Below are 16,145 nucleotides of genomic sequence, written 5' to 3'. Positions count from 1 at the left end.
ATGTCTCTGTCAATGAAACGTTAAAAAAGGTGTTTTAAATGTGGCCTTTTTAGCCTTCCGTCCCAGCTATAAACTGAAATCATTGGAATGTCTTAATCCAATGGAGCTAGGTTTCACTTTGGTTTCCAAAGACTGGATCTAGACCCTTCACCACTCCACCCCCCTCAGCCAAAAGGGGAAGATATACTGTACAGTTGACTTGTCACTGGGGATATTTGATGTCTTGATGGTCCCAAGGCTTCGTCACAATTCCCACTTCATTGGGGTGAGACCTGAATACACAAAGATCTTAAGAATGGGAGAATCTGCTGCCATAGAACCAAGACATATAAATATGAATGTCAAGCTATTGCAATCCGTGAAAGGCTTCGAAAATACCAGGGAGTTCCAGAGCGCACTGGGCCTCACGTAAGCACAATGAAATGATAATGAGGACAACCATGAGCAAAGACCACCCACCAGCGGTTTTATAGCGGTAGCCAGGAATGACAGGTCTCCGTGGAACTATTGACACTGGATGGCATTGTCATTTTTAGCACATGCTAAAGCGGCGATTGTGAAAGGAATTGTCTATGTCAAACGCGGAGTCAGACTATTTATGGACATCCCTGCCTGCCCCACATTCTTGTGCCATGGGCCATAGGTAGGAGAAAATGAAAAATTACTACTTGGTTTCAATAGATTTTCACATCGACTCCCTGTACACACTTAATTAACCAAGGAAGAAATATGCTCGGTAGACCTTATTATTGGACCCAGTCTTCCTAGTTTTTAGTCTTCCTAATTTAAGCTCAGCACAGTCCCTTAACTTTACACTGCCTAATTCTCTTGTCTTGTGAGTGAGCCCTGGGCTCTCTCCTCCTTGACCTGCTAATCCTGTGGGTAGCCTAAGGAATGTTACCTAGACCAGTGCTATCAAACTCAAACAGACATGGGGCCACTAAACCATAGATAAGGATACCTTTGAGCTACATATTGACTTGGTTTTAAAAATGTAATATTATCTATACATTTTATATTTTTAATTTATTTTATTTTATTATTTCATTTTCTCAGTGAGGCAATTGGGGTTAAGTGACTTGTCCAGAGTCACACAGTTAGTAAGTGTTATGCGTCTGAGGCCAGATTTGAACTTAGGTCCTCCTGACTCCAGGGCCGGTGCTCTATTTAATTTATTTTGTTTAATGTTTCAAAATTACATTTTAATCTGTCAGGAAGCACTTGGGAGGGGCTATGTGTTGTTACCTGTGATCTAGACTTTATGAGGTTTCTTGCTTCTCCAAGAGGAGGCAAACTTATTTGTTTGTAGTCTTTTAAACACTTGCGTCTGATCATATTATTCATAATATATATTCATGATATATTCAAAACTATTTTAAAAGTTTTATGCTCCAGGCAGTGGGCATAGTAAGGTTGTTTTTGTGTCTTTGTTGATTCCATCATGAAGAGGGTAGCACGTATGCGTGTGTGGAGTACTATTTTAGTGGATTTGAAATTCTAGTTCAAAATTTCCCCTCCTTATGTCCTATATACCTCAGAACATGAAGGGATAGAAAAAGGGAAATAGTCCCTACATGGGCTATTTTTGGTGCCTGAGAGGTCAACATGGCTCTGGGGAAGGCTAAATCAAATAGGTCTCTTTAGAACCAAGGCATTTCATCCATCTTGCCTAGAGAGAGGAGTTCCCCTCACAACCAGAGCTCTATTCATCTGTAGCAGCTGCACATCTGGCGCATTGCTCATCCCTGGTTTCTTTTAGGTGCCTGTTGTAATGAAGGATGACAGGGCTGAAGCTGTCTTGGAGTCTGTGCCTCCTCCAAGGTGGGTGAATTAGAGATTTCTGCCCATGGTGAGCACTTGGTAGGTGTAGATGGACTGAACTCATGGATTACAAAGTATCAGAAACAGGAGAATTGAACAGAAATGATTAATTTGGCACCAGCTAAAGTCTAGCAATGCATTTGAGGCTAAATAGGAAACAGTTATAGAACCACAGATTCCCTGCTGCACGGGTTTATAATTCAACTGAGCAGTAAGTAACAAAGGATCCCAATATGGGGTAAGGACAGAGGTTGAAAGGGAAACAAGGTGAGGACTGAATGCAGATTTTGACAGGTGTTCAACAGCATTGAATTCCAAGGTGTACCAAGCTGTTCTCACACCTGGGCTAAGTCCTCAAAGTTGTATCCTCAGCCTGGGCACAGAATCAGGAGTGGGGGTAGGCGGTGGTTTGGGGACCAGGTACAGCATGGGGACCAGGTGCCTTCTAACCAGCAACTCATCAGTAAAATGAGGGGGTTGGAACTACCTAGTAATTATAACAGTAGCTAGAATTTATATATCACTTTAAGGTTTAAAAAGTGATATATATTATATACATGAATGTATGTATGATTTCATTTGATGATCTCTTAAGGTCCCTTCTGGATCTTAATTCTTAATCCTCTCATCTGATGAACTCTGACTTGTGACTTTTCAGGTTAGGAGACAGCCTTAGGGGCATTAGTTGTATATCTCTGACCTCATCCCCTGGCTCCCAGCCTCCATTTCACTGTTATGTCTAGTAAAGCCACACTGTTATCTTCAAGAGTGGGCCTAGACTGGGGAGGTCTAAGTTAGGACCTTTCCCGACCCATCTCAAACCATTAGATAGAAAAGTACATAATTATGCTCTTTGAAAAATTGCTGTTCTCTGCTTTCTGTAGGTTTTTGCTTTCTGTCATGGCAGCATGGGTTTTATAGGTGCCTGATTGAGACTTTCTCCTCCCCTTAATCCCAATGGGCCTGAGTTCATATGGTCTGGTCAGAAAAATGCCCAACAATTTCTGTTTTTAACTCAAGGGAAGCTTTTGCTTGAATGAGATCACCAGAATGATACCCCAAACACAGGCCTGGCTTCAAAAAGACCTCAGAAATAAGATGCAGGTTTGTATTCTGGCACGAACCTGACCTGCTTCCTCAAGAGGACATGTTTTGGGTGGTACAATTCATACATATGGTTGGTCCCCCTCATCCAAAGCCTAGCTGGTAGAGGTTCTCTCTGCTTCATTTTAAGTAGCAGGGATTCTCAGATGGGTTGACCCTTGGCTTGCTCCTTGCTAACACCAAATAGATATGGCCAATATTGGTGGCCAGGTCAAACTTGGCTCCTTTCTAGAAAAAAAAAATGTGGCTTAGGGGTTTTGTGGTGAGAAAGAAGCAGGGGTACAGTTGCCTACATAAATATTACAAGTGGAATCTGCAATGACTTCACTGATGGTGGTCACTGACTGCGTAGGTGGGGCTGAAAGGGTGGCACCAGGGCCAGCCGCAGCCACTCCTACACTCATCACATGTCAAGAATATCCTTTGGCTAGCTGTCGCAGCTGCTGTTTGCAATGCCTACCGCCGTTTGCATCTCTGCTTCCTGGCCTCGTGACCATCTCAATGCCTTTACTCTGAAAAGGGCCGTTCCATTCCTGATCAGTGCACACCAGGTTTGTCTGTTTGCTGCTGTTCCTCAGCTGTCTGCAGCTAGGCCGTGTTGTTTGAAGCTGTTCTCCAGTGTGCCTTTGAGGTGACTTCTGCTTGTTTCTTGCAGCTGTCCCACTTGTGCTCACCACACAGCAGCTGCTTGGGTATCCTGCTCTCATCCATCTCTGCACATGTCCTGCCCAGAGGCCCCAAATTGGAACGTGCTTTTTCAGCTCTGGGAGACCGGCTATGTTCTGCCTTGCTGTTTACTGTTAATTATAGCTTCAGGTCCCAATTTCACAGACATCTAGGAGGTTAGACACTATTACTTCTCCGTTAGTCTGTGACGGTTTGGTTCAGTTGATTAGAACTAATTGGGCCAAGGTCATGAGTCTAATTCCCACGTGGGTCAGTTAGCTTTGCTCTGCTCATGACACCGATAGCACCTCTAACCCTGCTGTGCCATCTTGTTAATTCTTGCCATCCATCACAAAGAGGACTGGATGAGACATTGTAGACAGGTAGATAGATACAAATCCAGCCCCTCTCCTGCAAGCCACTCAAAATTCTCACTCTACCCAATAGATAGGGTGTTAGTATCATCACTTCTGGTCATGGAAGACAATATCATTGCCTCTTTGACCATCAGTAGACTCCAGAACATGACAGATTTCTGAAAACTGTGCTGATCTTAATTCCCTTTTTTACCTTCTTCATTTGGGAGCCATATTGTCTTTCAGTCATGTCAGACTTTTTTGTGACTCCATTTAGGGTTTTCTTTGGCAAAGACACTGGAGTGGTTTTCCATTTCCTTCTCCAGCTTATTTTATAGATGAGGAAAATGAGGTCAACAGGGTTAAGTGATCTGCCCAGAGTCACATAACTAATAAGTATCTGAAGCCAGATTTGAACTCACAAAGATGAGTCTTTCTGACTCCAAAACCAGCACTCTATCCATGGTGCCACCTAGCTAGCCATTTAATTTAATGATTCACTTCTAGTATTCCTTTATTCAAGGCATTGTGCTAAGCTTTAGAAATATCACGAAGACAAAAATAAAATAATTCTTGCCCTCAAGGAGCTTAAATTATTTTGGAGGGATGCAATGTATACACAAGTAAGAATAGAATATAAGCTCCTTAAAGACAAGTATAGTTTCATTTTTGTGTTTGCAGTTGTATCTTCCAGTGCCTGGCACATAGTGGATGCTTAATCAATCAATCAAGAAGCATTTATTAAGCACTTACTATGTGTTCATCTTAGTGCTGGGGATACAAAAAAAGAAGGCAAAAACATAAAAACAGCCCTTGACCACAAAGAGTTTACATACTAATGAAGGAAACCACATATAGGTACCTACAAGTTACATACAGGGTAGAAGGAAGGGAAACTTTGAGGGGAAGGTTCAAGTGATTGGGGGCATGGGAAAGGCCTGAAGAGGGGAGCATTTGCACTAAGATTTCAAGGAAGCCAGGGATTCCCAAAGGAGATAGTAAGGAATTAGAACATTCCAGCCATGGGGACAGCCAATGCTAAGACATGGAGACAGGAGATGGAATGTTGTAGGTGAAGAACAGCAAGGTCAGTATTGTTGGAGTGTGTGTGTGTGTGTGTGTGTGTGTGGGTGTGGGTGTATTTGTGAATGTCTATGGTTGGGGGTGGGAGGGTGGGAGAAGGGCAAAGTACCAGAAGACTAGGAAGGTAGGAAGAGAGAACAGGTTGTGAAGAGCATTGTCAAACAGAAGAGGTTATGTTTGATTCTGAAGGGCAGCCATGGTACCCCGGAATTTATTGAGCAGGTGACAGGATTGTACTTTGTGAAAATAACTCTGACAATTGTGTGGATGAAGGATTGAAAAGGGGAGGGACTTGTGTCAAGGTGACTAGTGAGAAGTCTGCCTTGATAGTCTGGGCTGGAGATCAAGATGGTCTGAACTAGAGTGTCTGAGTGGAAAGAAGGGGACATAAATTAGGCATAAATGACAGATGTTGTAAACATAGATGCTTGTTGATTAACAGAAGAAAATACAAATATAATCAACGAAAATCTTTGGCCATTTGGGTGGAAAGGCACAATTTTCTTAGGGTTATCGGGTCTTAGAGCAGCACTGTCTACATACAGCGCATAAAACCTTTTCCATGGATTCTTATGTATGGGTTTCTAAAGTGCAGTCATCAGCATACAGCTGTTCCTGGATGAGGAGCTCAAGGACTTGTGATAATATTCATGGCCTATTGAATTAAAGAGTTTGCCGGAAGAGCTGAGGTGTGTTCAGAGATAAGCTTCTGGATCTCCTATTTCCTAAAACATGACTATTTAAAAGAGGTTAAGTAAGATTAGACTTTGCACAATCTTCTTTTATTGCAGTGGTGATGGGGAACAAGGCAATAAGGTGAAGAAAAGGTAATTGAAGGGATTATGAACATATGGCAGCAACACTTTTAGTGACATGGTTGGTGAAAACAATGAATTGGCCAAAGTGTTGTCTTTGTTGTGACATAAACCATTTCATATGGACTTTTTGGGCAGTTGTTGGCCACCTCCTCCAAATTTCACCTTGGGAGAACTTAGTCTTTTCATAGCCAAAGTATTGGGATTACCTAGTGGGCAGACTGCTCATGATACTGTTTAACCCATATAGATAAAACCATCATACATAGCTATCACTAGTAATGGTGGAGGAGTCTTCTGGTACCATGAAAGTCACATGCAGTGGGTGAAGTAGCAAATAGGTTAGAAGGCCAACAAGATAATATGGCTTGTAGAAAGCCTAGACACACAGCCTATGGTGTGGCATGGTGGTGGGTGAAGGTAAGTTAGGGCTGAACTTCATTGATCTTGGGATGTGGCAAGAATATTGAACAAATAGGGCTACTGGGCAGATATAATGATAGGGGAGGAGAAGAGAAGAGAAGGGAAAAAAGCCTTTTTAAGCACTTACTATATGCCAGGCATTGTGCTAAATGCTTTACATATATACCGTTTGATCTTCTTTTGGAAGGGTGTGCAACAGCATGGGGCCTGGGAAAGGAAACAGAGCTGGTTGTACTGCAGTCACAAGAGGATGAGAGACGACCATGAGGCATAAAAAGAGTAAGTCTGAAGGCTGTCACGTGACAGCCCCTTTAAATTTTGGCATGCTAGACAGAGGCCCAGTTGCCCAGCCCTAGTTTTTGCTCTGCCAATGTCTAACTTGTTTATAATTAATATCCTACCCACTTTTTTGAAAAGTCTCACACAAGTTAATGTAATAGCAAATAAGACAGGGAAAGCCAAAAGCAGAATAGAGACCTTCTAAAAGTATCTGAGACAATAGAATTTCTAATCCTGATAAAGGCAAGAAGAATTAGAGGCTATAGTGGGAGGTGTTCATAAGGTCATATATTAGAAGGGTCAGAATTTGAACCCAGGTCCTCAGACACTAAAGCCAATATCCATTCCATTACATGGCATTACCTCTCTTAAACCCAACCATTAGACATAACCAGGCTTCTGAGGCGAGCTGATTACTATAATTGGGCATAGAACTTCAATTTGGCTGTAAGTTTTTGGCAGCTAAGTCAAAAAAAAGGAAGCAAGTTGGGTTACATAATTTACATTGTCTGACAAAAAAAGTAGCTGTGCCTACAAAACCAAAGCTTTGTCCAAAAACTACATTCAAGGAGGAATTTATGGAGTAGGCTTTTGTATGAGGGATATTAGGTAACAGAGAGGGGATCTTCAACCACAATTTTGCCAAAGACATAGAAACACCATTTATACAAGAGTCTTGAGTCAACTCTCTATAAAGGTTAAAGGCATAATTTGAAGGCTTTTTTGTTGAGGGTCTGAGCTAATACGATGCAGAAACTTCACCTTCTAGTGATCTAACTTAATTCAGGAACAGTTCTAGAAGAATCTAGAAGGAAAGAACATGTAATTGACTGTCCCAGAAATCAGATGTCTTGAAGATAGCCTTTGGTAGGTCCACTGTTCATTCCTGAACAAGAATGTCCCTTTAGCTGACATTTCGGGGGTTTTGTTTCAGTGAAATCTAAGTACTTTAGCTACCATATATGAGTAAGACAAAATTGCCATTCTTTTAGGAAAACTCAAGAACCATACTTATGTTCTTAACCGTTTAGAAGACTGGCCCATTTTGCCAAGGGTGTGGCCAGGAGAGATGCCTCCAAGTAGAGCCAAATCTTTCCTTTTCCCTGCAAAAGAGTTTTAGAATTTCTGGATTCCAGCATTTAATCAAGTTGTTTAAGATCTGAACATGAGATGACCTTAGCTAGAAGAATTGTTGGGCAGGAATTACCTGTGATAGACCTTTCCTGTTGTTGTTGTTGCTGTTGCTGTTCTTCTTCTTCTTCTTTTCTCTCTTTTTCTTCTCATCTTCTTCCTCTTTCTTCTCTTCCTCCTCCTCTTCCCCTTCCTTCTCCTCTGCTTTTTATCTTTCCTCCCTTCCTTTTCCCTTCTCTTTTTCTCCTTGTCCTTGTTCTTATTCTTGTTATTGTTCTTCCTGTTCTCCTCCTCCTCCTCCTCTTTCTTCTCCTTCCTCGTCTTCTTCTTACTTCCCTTTTCATAGAGGTCTTTATAATATAGGAAAGGTTCTTCTTTATCACATATGGCTAAGTGTGTCATAGCCTAAAAAGAAAAAAGATGCGTTCAGTTAAGAGTGGCTATAGCCTTAGTGCTACAAAAGGTTCTTCAGAGTTTTTGGGTGTGGCCCTGAAGAAAAAGTCTTACTACTATCAATTGTGTTAATACTGTGATTATCAGTCCTAGCATGGATATGTGCTCCTCCCCTCTTCTTAGGAGAGAGGTAAGACACTACAGGGGCAGAATGTGGCGTCTACTCTGACATCTGCTTGCTCTCTTAGTTGGCTTTGCTTAGCTACTTTTCTTTATGATGAGGAAAGGCTTAGTGGTGGGAGGAATATGGGGAAATGACTGGAGTATGAAAACAAAAAACAATAGTATTTAAAAAAATTTTAAAGGCCTTCATGATAGCCACCAAGTTATCCGTAGACCACGTTTGGGAACCACTGGTGATCTAGGTATTCATCTTAGTAGCAGGATATAAGGTAACTTATTTATAATAAATGGGGTCAGTTCATTCAATTCATCTTTTAGTTCCATTCTGACTCTCTTTTTGGTGCTGATTATGCCCTGGTACTATTCCAAGTCAAATTGTAAGAACACAGCAGGTGATTAAATGGACAATGTCTGGGCATCTAGCTGCCATCTAGATCATTTTAAAGTATTTCAGCCAAAAGTGCTACAAGTATGTGACCTAGAGCATGCTCACTTGGGTCCTGTTGCATATTATAGAATATAACAAGCTCTACTCAACTTTTGGAAAAACAAAAACAAATCAATGCTCCCTTACTCATCATGTTCTCAAATAGTTAATGGAGTTAAAGGAGAAAAATAGACCCTATTTCTACCCCCACCCCCATGCCCTGGAGTCTGGAGTTTCTAAAGATATGGCACTATTCAACTGCATGTTTTTTTCTGAGTTTAGTCATGTTGAAGAGGCGTTGGGTTTTGAAATGTCAAAGCATTGGCCTGAAGGAAGTAGGCATGGTTCCCATTTATATAGCATGGAATTTCTGGAATTGGGGTTGTAAATTGCAGCAACAATGTGTTAAGTCTAAGCCCTCATTGGTTGTCCCTGACCCTCCAGGGAAATCAGTGGTTGTGTGGACATCTTAGCATGCAAGTCAGGGACACACACACACACACACACACACACACACACACACACACACACACACACACACACACACATCTAGCTTTCTTCTCAAAAGAAAAAGCTATTAAAAATGCCTTCCCTATGACTGAAGGATGCTCTTATAGGCTTTGATTTGAGAACCTAATTTCTTCACACTGGTTTTTCCATGTGGCCTACAGTTAAATGCACAGCTTGGGCTTCCTAAGGCATTTGTCTCTGGAAACAGGAGGGGAAGTATATTTACACTGAATCAAATGAGATTGCTTGCTTTCCATCCATGTAGGGGGTAGTGAGATATGATGTGGGCTGGCTTGACAGGCTAGGCGATAGGCTGGAAATTCAAAGTCTGTGGATTTTGGTCCCTGCTGTGCTGTATGTGACCCTGGGCAAACCACTTAACGTCAGTTAAGTTCACTGTCCACATATATAAAAGGGGAAGCTGGGTCACACAGCTGGTAAATATAAGAAGCATGTTGCTGCTGAATTGACGAATGAGAACCCCTTACAGCTCCATCATCTTCTCCAAAAATGAAGTAGAAGGTTTCTAGAATACGTCTCCTTCTTGTTTTTGATCGGGTTCTTTGCATAAAGGCACCAAGGAATGCCTTTTTACAGGAGCAAAGCAGCCTCTTCTGCATATAAACCTTCAGCCTGCCATCAGCTAGGGGCTGGGGTCAATAACCTCTGTCATTTTTTACTTTCTCCAACAGTCTTCTCCATGGGTACCACAGAGTGCCATGGGTAGGGATGAGTCATAAGCCAAGGAGAAAAAAGGAACAAGAATGGAAGAAGGCAGAGGAAGAGAAAGAAAAAAGAGAGAGGCCCATAAAGCAGGTGTGAAAGAGGACTAGCAAAAAGTGCTCCAGATTTTACTTCAGCACTGTGGGTGGCCTAGTTCTGCATTATGATTTGGCTGAAATATCGAGACCTCATCTCTCACATATCTGTGCTCCCTGCTCATCCTAGTAAGCCGAACTCTAGGTGAGGAGTTTGGGTGCTATGTGATACCACGCTGGATTTAGAGTCAAAGGACATGGATTCAAATCTTAACTCTGCTTCTTAGCACCTGTGTGGCCTTGGGCACACACTCACTCAACCTCTACGGGCCTCAATTCTTCATCTCCAAAATGGAGGGTTTCGATAAGATGATCTTGAAGGCCCCTTCCAGATCCAAATCTGTGAATCTGGGTCCTGCTGCTGACTAAAGGACTCTGCATTAGTGCCCCTTTCTCTCCAACCAGTGTGGGTAATGCTATCTGCTGCTGCTTCTGACATCAAAGGGTCACTGTGAACAGAAATGTGTGGGAAAGCTTGTTTCCCCTTTGGCACTGTCCATCTGTCCATTGAAGTTCAACATGATCTTAACTAGAGCTATCCCATCTGCTGGCAATTGCCCTGCAGCCAAGCGGAGCCCCTTACCCTCTAGTTATAGCCAGACATAGGAGTTCAGATGCACCAGAGAATAAAGAGGAAGGGGGACCCATGCTTCGCTGGGCATATTGCTTTCATCTACCTACATACAAAGGGGGAAAATCAAGCCTCTGATTATCATTCATATAAAGCGCATTCCTGCTGCTCCTAGACATTTTGACACGTGTACTATTGGAGTCTAAAACAATTCAAAAGGAAAGAAAAATAGCCTCCCTCGTCTGAAACTTCAGGAAATGTGGTGGCCAGGTCTGTAGGAGTGTTTTCCTCTCACTTAAGCCTTGTGAAAGGGCAGTGAAGACAAGTTAAGTCTTCAAAGCTAAATCACCCAGTGTCTATAACAGGCAAATGAGTAGCCTTTGAGGGGAGCTGAAGTTTGAATGGAGAGGAAGTTCTCTGTTTGAGATCCCTGCCTGACTGTGAAGTGATTTTTTCCATGTCTAGAAATAGCAGGGGGAACCTTTCATTTTCCCAGTTCTAGAAGTAGCAGGGGCTACATTAGAATAGATGGGGAACTTCATTGCCCCAGGGGAACATTGGATCTGAGATCTGGAGTTGGAAGGGACTTCAGTGGCCATGCAGTGCAACCCTCTCATTTTACATGTAGCACCTGCTTGGGGATGCAAGATAAAAGGGTCCTTCCTGTAGGCCATAAGGATTTGTCTAATTGGCTTCTGAGCTGAACTCCAGGGATTTCTAAAGGGGCAGTTCCCGAGCCTCAGGCCTCTCTTTCCTGCTGGCCCTAAAATGTAAGAATTATATTCTGAACTCCAGAGGGCCAGTGTGACCTTCCACAAGCCACCGATGAGTGCCTGGCCTCCTAGGCAAGCCTGTATCTGGAATGGGGCCACCTCCTGTTTGCGTCTTTTTTTCCTTCAGTTCAGGGGACTGTGTGAGATCTAAAAAAGTGGCTAGCATCTTCTATCTTCCCAGACATTCAAGAAGTATGATTTTGGGCTCCTGGTAGAGGCAGCAAAATATTACCCCAGAGGAAAAGAGTTATGCACATTGTGAGAAACTATAAGGAAAATAAGAACTCAATTGGTTTTGATCAGCTTGTATTCAATGGAGATGACATCTGAAAAAAAGCTAATGGATAACTCCACTGCAAATGTCACAATGAGGCTTGTATACTAGCTTGTCGAGTGATTTTAGCCACTCTCTGATTCTTTTTTTTGTTGCTGTGTTGTTTCCTTTCTGCGTGGGATTAAAACCATATATCCCACATCTGACTTATATTTGTGTTCTAGGTACACTTTTTCCTTCCTCTCCCCTTCCCAGTTTGGGAGGAGCCCTTGGACTGGAGCAAAAATTATAATTGTCCTGCATGAATCTGGTGTGGAGGTGGAATTGAAGCCCTGAGAGCCTCACTCCTCCTTGAGGGGGAGCCTCAGAGCAATGAACCCAGGACAACCGTCAAGGGCAGGTAAAGGACAGAGACTGGCAAAAGTTGCCAGCCCCTGAGGCATCAAAAACCCAGGTGCTAGTTACAGAGAGGTTAATAGCCCAAGGTCACACACGAAGTAAGCAGGAGAGATTTGGACCCAGGTCCCCTCACTCCAAAGTCCATCCTCTTTTCAATGTACTACACTGTCCTGAGTCTAAGACTCTTATTTTGTAGATGAGATCCCAAAGCAGGAAACTTCCAGTCTTCTCTAGCTGCATTTCCCTTTTGTGGTTTTAGATTCTTTCCCGACAATGGAAACCTTGTAGAAGGTTGGCATCTTTCACCCCCAGTTCACCCAACTATGGCCATAATGGCCTAAGGTTTTATCATCCTTGTCACAACCGCTTGTTTATATATATTTTTCAAGGCCCCAGTCTGAGCTTTAGGAGTCGGACTTTGCCAGGCTCATCCTGAGAAGCATTTTCTGATTAGAGAATCAGATTGTACATTATCATTCCGGCAACAAGCTCCTTGCCAGAGACCAGCACCAAAATAATGACTCAAGCAACAGCCTGGACTAACTGGCACTGCAGTGCTGGCCTGAAACTGGATTACTTTCAAATAATAGACATAATGGAATACACTATACAGGGAAAAAAAGCTGTCAAAAACAGTCAACCCAATAGTTTTGCCTTTCTCAGTGACCAAATCAGATTGGTTGTTCATTTGGTCCAATCTATCATACGTGAACTGATTGTTAAAATTGCTAAGAAAAGAAAGAGCCATACCCTCTATTTCCACCTTATCTCTCTACTTTCTTTACCCCAAAGAAGCTGTCTCAATACTTCTCTTCTTTCCTCTGACTCCTAACCCTGTTGCTGATGCTTAACCCCAGGTGGATTTCTGTAAGTACACAAACTATGTCAGTTTTCTCCCCCCTTCTAGTCCAAATCTTCTAATACATTCACCCCTTTTCCCATCATTCCCTCTTATCTATGAGGGGAAAAAAAAATCTCTCTCTTCTTATCTGTCAAGGCTAACTTCTTCATTTGGGTCCTAGATTCCCACCTCTTCTCTCCTCTTCTGAGACCTTGCCCCATCAATGATCTCCCTTATTGGATCTTCAGTCTTCTCTTGATTTATGGCTCTTGCTTCTCTGCCTGTAAATATGCTCAAGTCTTTTTTCCTCCAAGAAATCTACACACACACACACACACACACACACACACACACACACACACACACACCCTTGGACTCTGAAGCCCCATTTTTCTCCTCCTTTCCACTGTAAAACTTCCTTTAAAAGAAACCCACATGGCACAGTGGATGGAGTACTGGTCCTGGAGTAGGAGGACCTGAGTTCAAATCTGACCTCAGACACATGATACTCACTAGCTATGTGACCCTGGGCAAGTCACTTAACCCTGATTGCCTTGCCAAAAAAAGAAAAGAAAGAAACCCACAATCACTGCCACACTGTCACACCCCCTGCATATTCCTCTCATTTTTCAACCCTTCACTACCACCAATCTACTGCTGCTATTAATGACTTCCTAATCACAAAGTCCAATGGTCTTTTCTCAGCAGTCTTCAAGCTTTTTGCCTTTTCCTTTTTTTAATAAAAAAAAAAGGATTATAACATTATAGATGAGAATGAGAAGGCACTCTAACATCTAATCCAACTTCTCATTTTACAGATGAGGAAATAGACACAGAGAGGTCAAGTGACTTGCCTAGTGTCACACAGCTTCTGGTCTTGAACCTCTCATTCCAAATCTAGTACTTTTTTTATTTTAACTCTGCCTTTCTCTTAAGGAATTCTATTTACATGGATGTAAGTTGTCAGAATCACTTTCCAAAAGAGATTAGAGATTTTTTTTTCAGGGGGTAAAAGATATTTGAGATGCACTATGGTCTAGTGGCTAGAGAACTGTCCTTGAAGCCAGAAAGACCCAGCTTCAAGCACTGGCTGTGATTCCTAGCATGATAGACATAACACTGGGCATGTTATTTCACTTTTCAGTGCTCTGGGCTAGAGGTATCTAACACATGGCCCGTGGGCTGCATCTGGTTTACAACACTCCCAAGAGCAGCTTGAACCAGACTAAAATGTAGTTCCTATCTGATTTTAATGTGGTGATGTATTAATTAAAAAAAGAAATATAAACATGGATGGTTTTCTAAGTTAATATATGATTTAGCGGCTCCTGTTTCTATTTGAGTTTGGCACCACCACTTTCGACAATTCTCTAAAGCTATAACTTGCTTTGGTAGGAGGAATTTCCTAACCTGGGAGTTCCCTATACAAATGAAATCATGGTCCTGTCTCTATATGAGTGTATCTCATTTTATTGTGTTTTGCAGATACTATAATTTTTACAAACTGAAGGTTTATGGCAACCTTGATTCAAGTAGTTCTGTTGGTACTATTTTTCCAATAGCACGTGCTCACATCACGTTTCTGCATCACATTTTGTTAATTCTCCCAATATTTCAAACCTGTTCATTATTATTATATCTGTTAGGGTGATCTGTGATCAGTGATCACAATGTTACTACTGTAATTGTTTTAGGGTACCATGAACCATGCCCATATAAGACATGGAATTTAATCGGTAAATGTTGTGTGTGTTTTGAGTATTCTACCAAGCTGCCATCCCTGTCTTTCTCCCTCTCCTTGAGGCTCCCTATTCCCTGAGACAGAATAATATCAAATTAGGCCAATTAGTAACCCTACAATGGCCTCTAAGTGTTCAAGGGAACGGAAGAGTCAATTGATGCGGCAAACTTTGTTATTGTTTTATTTTCAGAAATTGCCCACAGCCCCCTCTAGCTTCTGCACCCACAACAGATCAGTCAGCAGCCATCAACATTGAGGTGAGAGCCTCCACCAGCAAAAAGATGACAACTTGCTGAAGGTTCAGGTAATTGCAGCATTTTTTAGCAATAAAGTATTTTTAAATTAAGATATATACTTTTTTAGACATAATGCTATTGCACACTTAATAGACTATAGTCTAGTGCACACTGGGAAACCAAAAATTTTATGTGACTCATTTTATTGTGAGATTTGCTTTATTGTGGTGGTCTCAAACCAAACCCACAATATTTCTGAGGTATGCCTGTACCAAGAGGTAACAAGACAATATTTACTACTGTTGATGACCCTCTCTGTCCTTGGTTTCCACATCCTACAACTTCTCCTCCCACCTCCCTATTTACTGATTCTTTGTCTCTTCTAATGTCTCCTTTTCCTGCTCCTATCTAGGAAGACGTAGACATTCCCCAAAGCTCTGTCCTCATTCTCTCTCTCTCTGTCTCTCTCTCTTTTAAATTGATACTCTTTATGTTGCCCCATTTTGACAATGGGTCTGCTGGGAAGTCTAACTTTCCAAGCTGGAAGGAAAGACCAAAGAATCATGAGAAGATGGAGCTTCACGGGACAAGGGAATCAAGGTATGATGGAGCTTTGCAGAGAAGGGTGAAGGAATGCAGGTGCATGCCAGTGACAGGAGCTGTTTGCAAGGAAAGGGTACTGCTACCCCAGGTTGATCATAATTTGAGCAGTCGGAGCTATGTCCGGCTCACTGAATGATCTACCTAGAAAGAACTTACTATTTGCCTAAAATGACTACTCTCTGAGCACCTTGGGAATCTGGTCAATTTATAAACCCTCCACTTCCTCTTCTTCTATTCCTTCCATTACTGCTTGATGAATCCAACGTTATTTACCCTTTAGAATTTACTCTTCTTTTTAAATATTATTTATTTGGGGTTTGTACTTTTCTAATGAGTTTTGTCTCCAGATAAGGATAAGTTGGCTTTTATTGCTCTGAGTGTTTGCTAGTACTGTATAATGGGTGAGAAGGGGAAATACAAAGACAGATTTTTTTTTTCCTAAAGTGTGCTATAGAGCAGAGGGGCCAATCTCTCCTCAATGGCTAGGGAAAAGAAAGGGTTTTCCCCCTTGTCTAGGGGCTCTGAGCTTATTGAATTTCATAAACATCAGGCACAACTAACTGGCTAAACCAGCAAGGGAAAGTCCAAACAGGAAAGAGAAAAACTATGCACCTCTATTAAGCTCTCTAGCAATACAAAGAAGTTTCACTCTCTCCTCCAGATTTCATCTTCTCCTATTCTTTCCCACCTGTCCTCTA

The 16,145-nt window shown here is 42.0% G+C and overlaps 1 long non-coding RNA gene across 1 annotated transcript; it reads left to right on the top strand.

The window, feature by feature from the left end:
• The first annotated feature begins 4,843 nt into the window (after nucleotides 1–4,843).
• On the top strand, nucleotides 4,844–14,115 carry LOC144457978 (uncharacterized). The gene is made up of 3 exons (XR_013487551.1): nucleotides 4,844–5,034; nucleotides 6,456–6,547; nucleotides 9,884–14,115. It is a non-coding gene; the product is annotated as an uncharacterized LOC144457978 (long non-coding RNA).
• Nucleotides 14,116–16,145: the final 2,030 nt, after the last annotated feature.

Source organism: Phascolarctos cinereus, unplaced genomic scaffold (assembly GCF_003287225.1).
Source record: "Phascolarctos cinereus isolate Bilbo 61053 unplaced genomic scaffold, phaCin_HiC Scaffold_5;HRSCAF=322, whole genome shotgun sequence".
Lineage (NCBI taxonomy): Eukaryota > Metazoa > Chordata > Mammalia > Diprotodontia > Phascolarctidae > Phascolarctos > Phascolarctos cinereus.
This window is presented reverse-complemented; position numbering and strand designations above follow the sequence as displayed.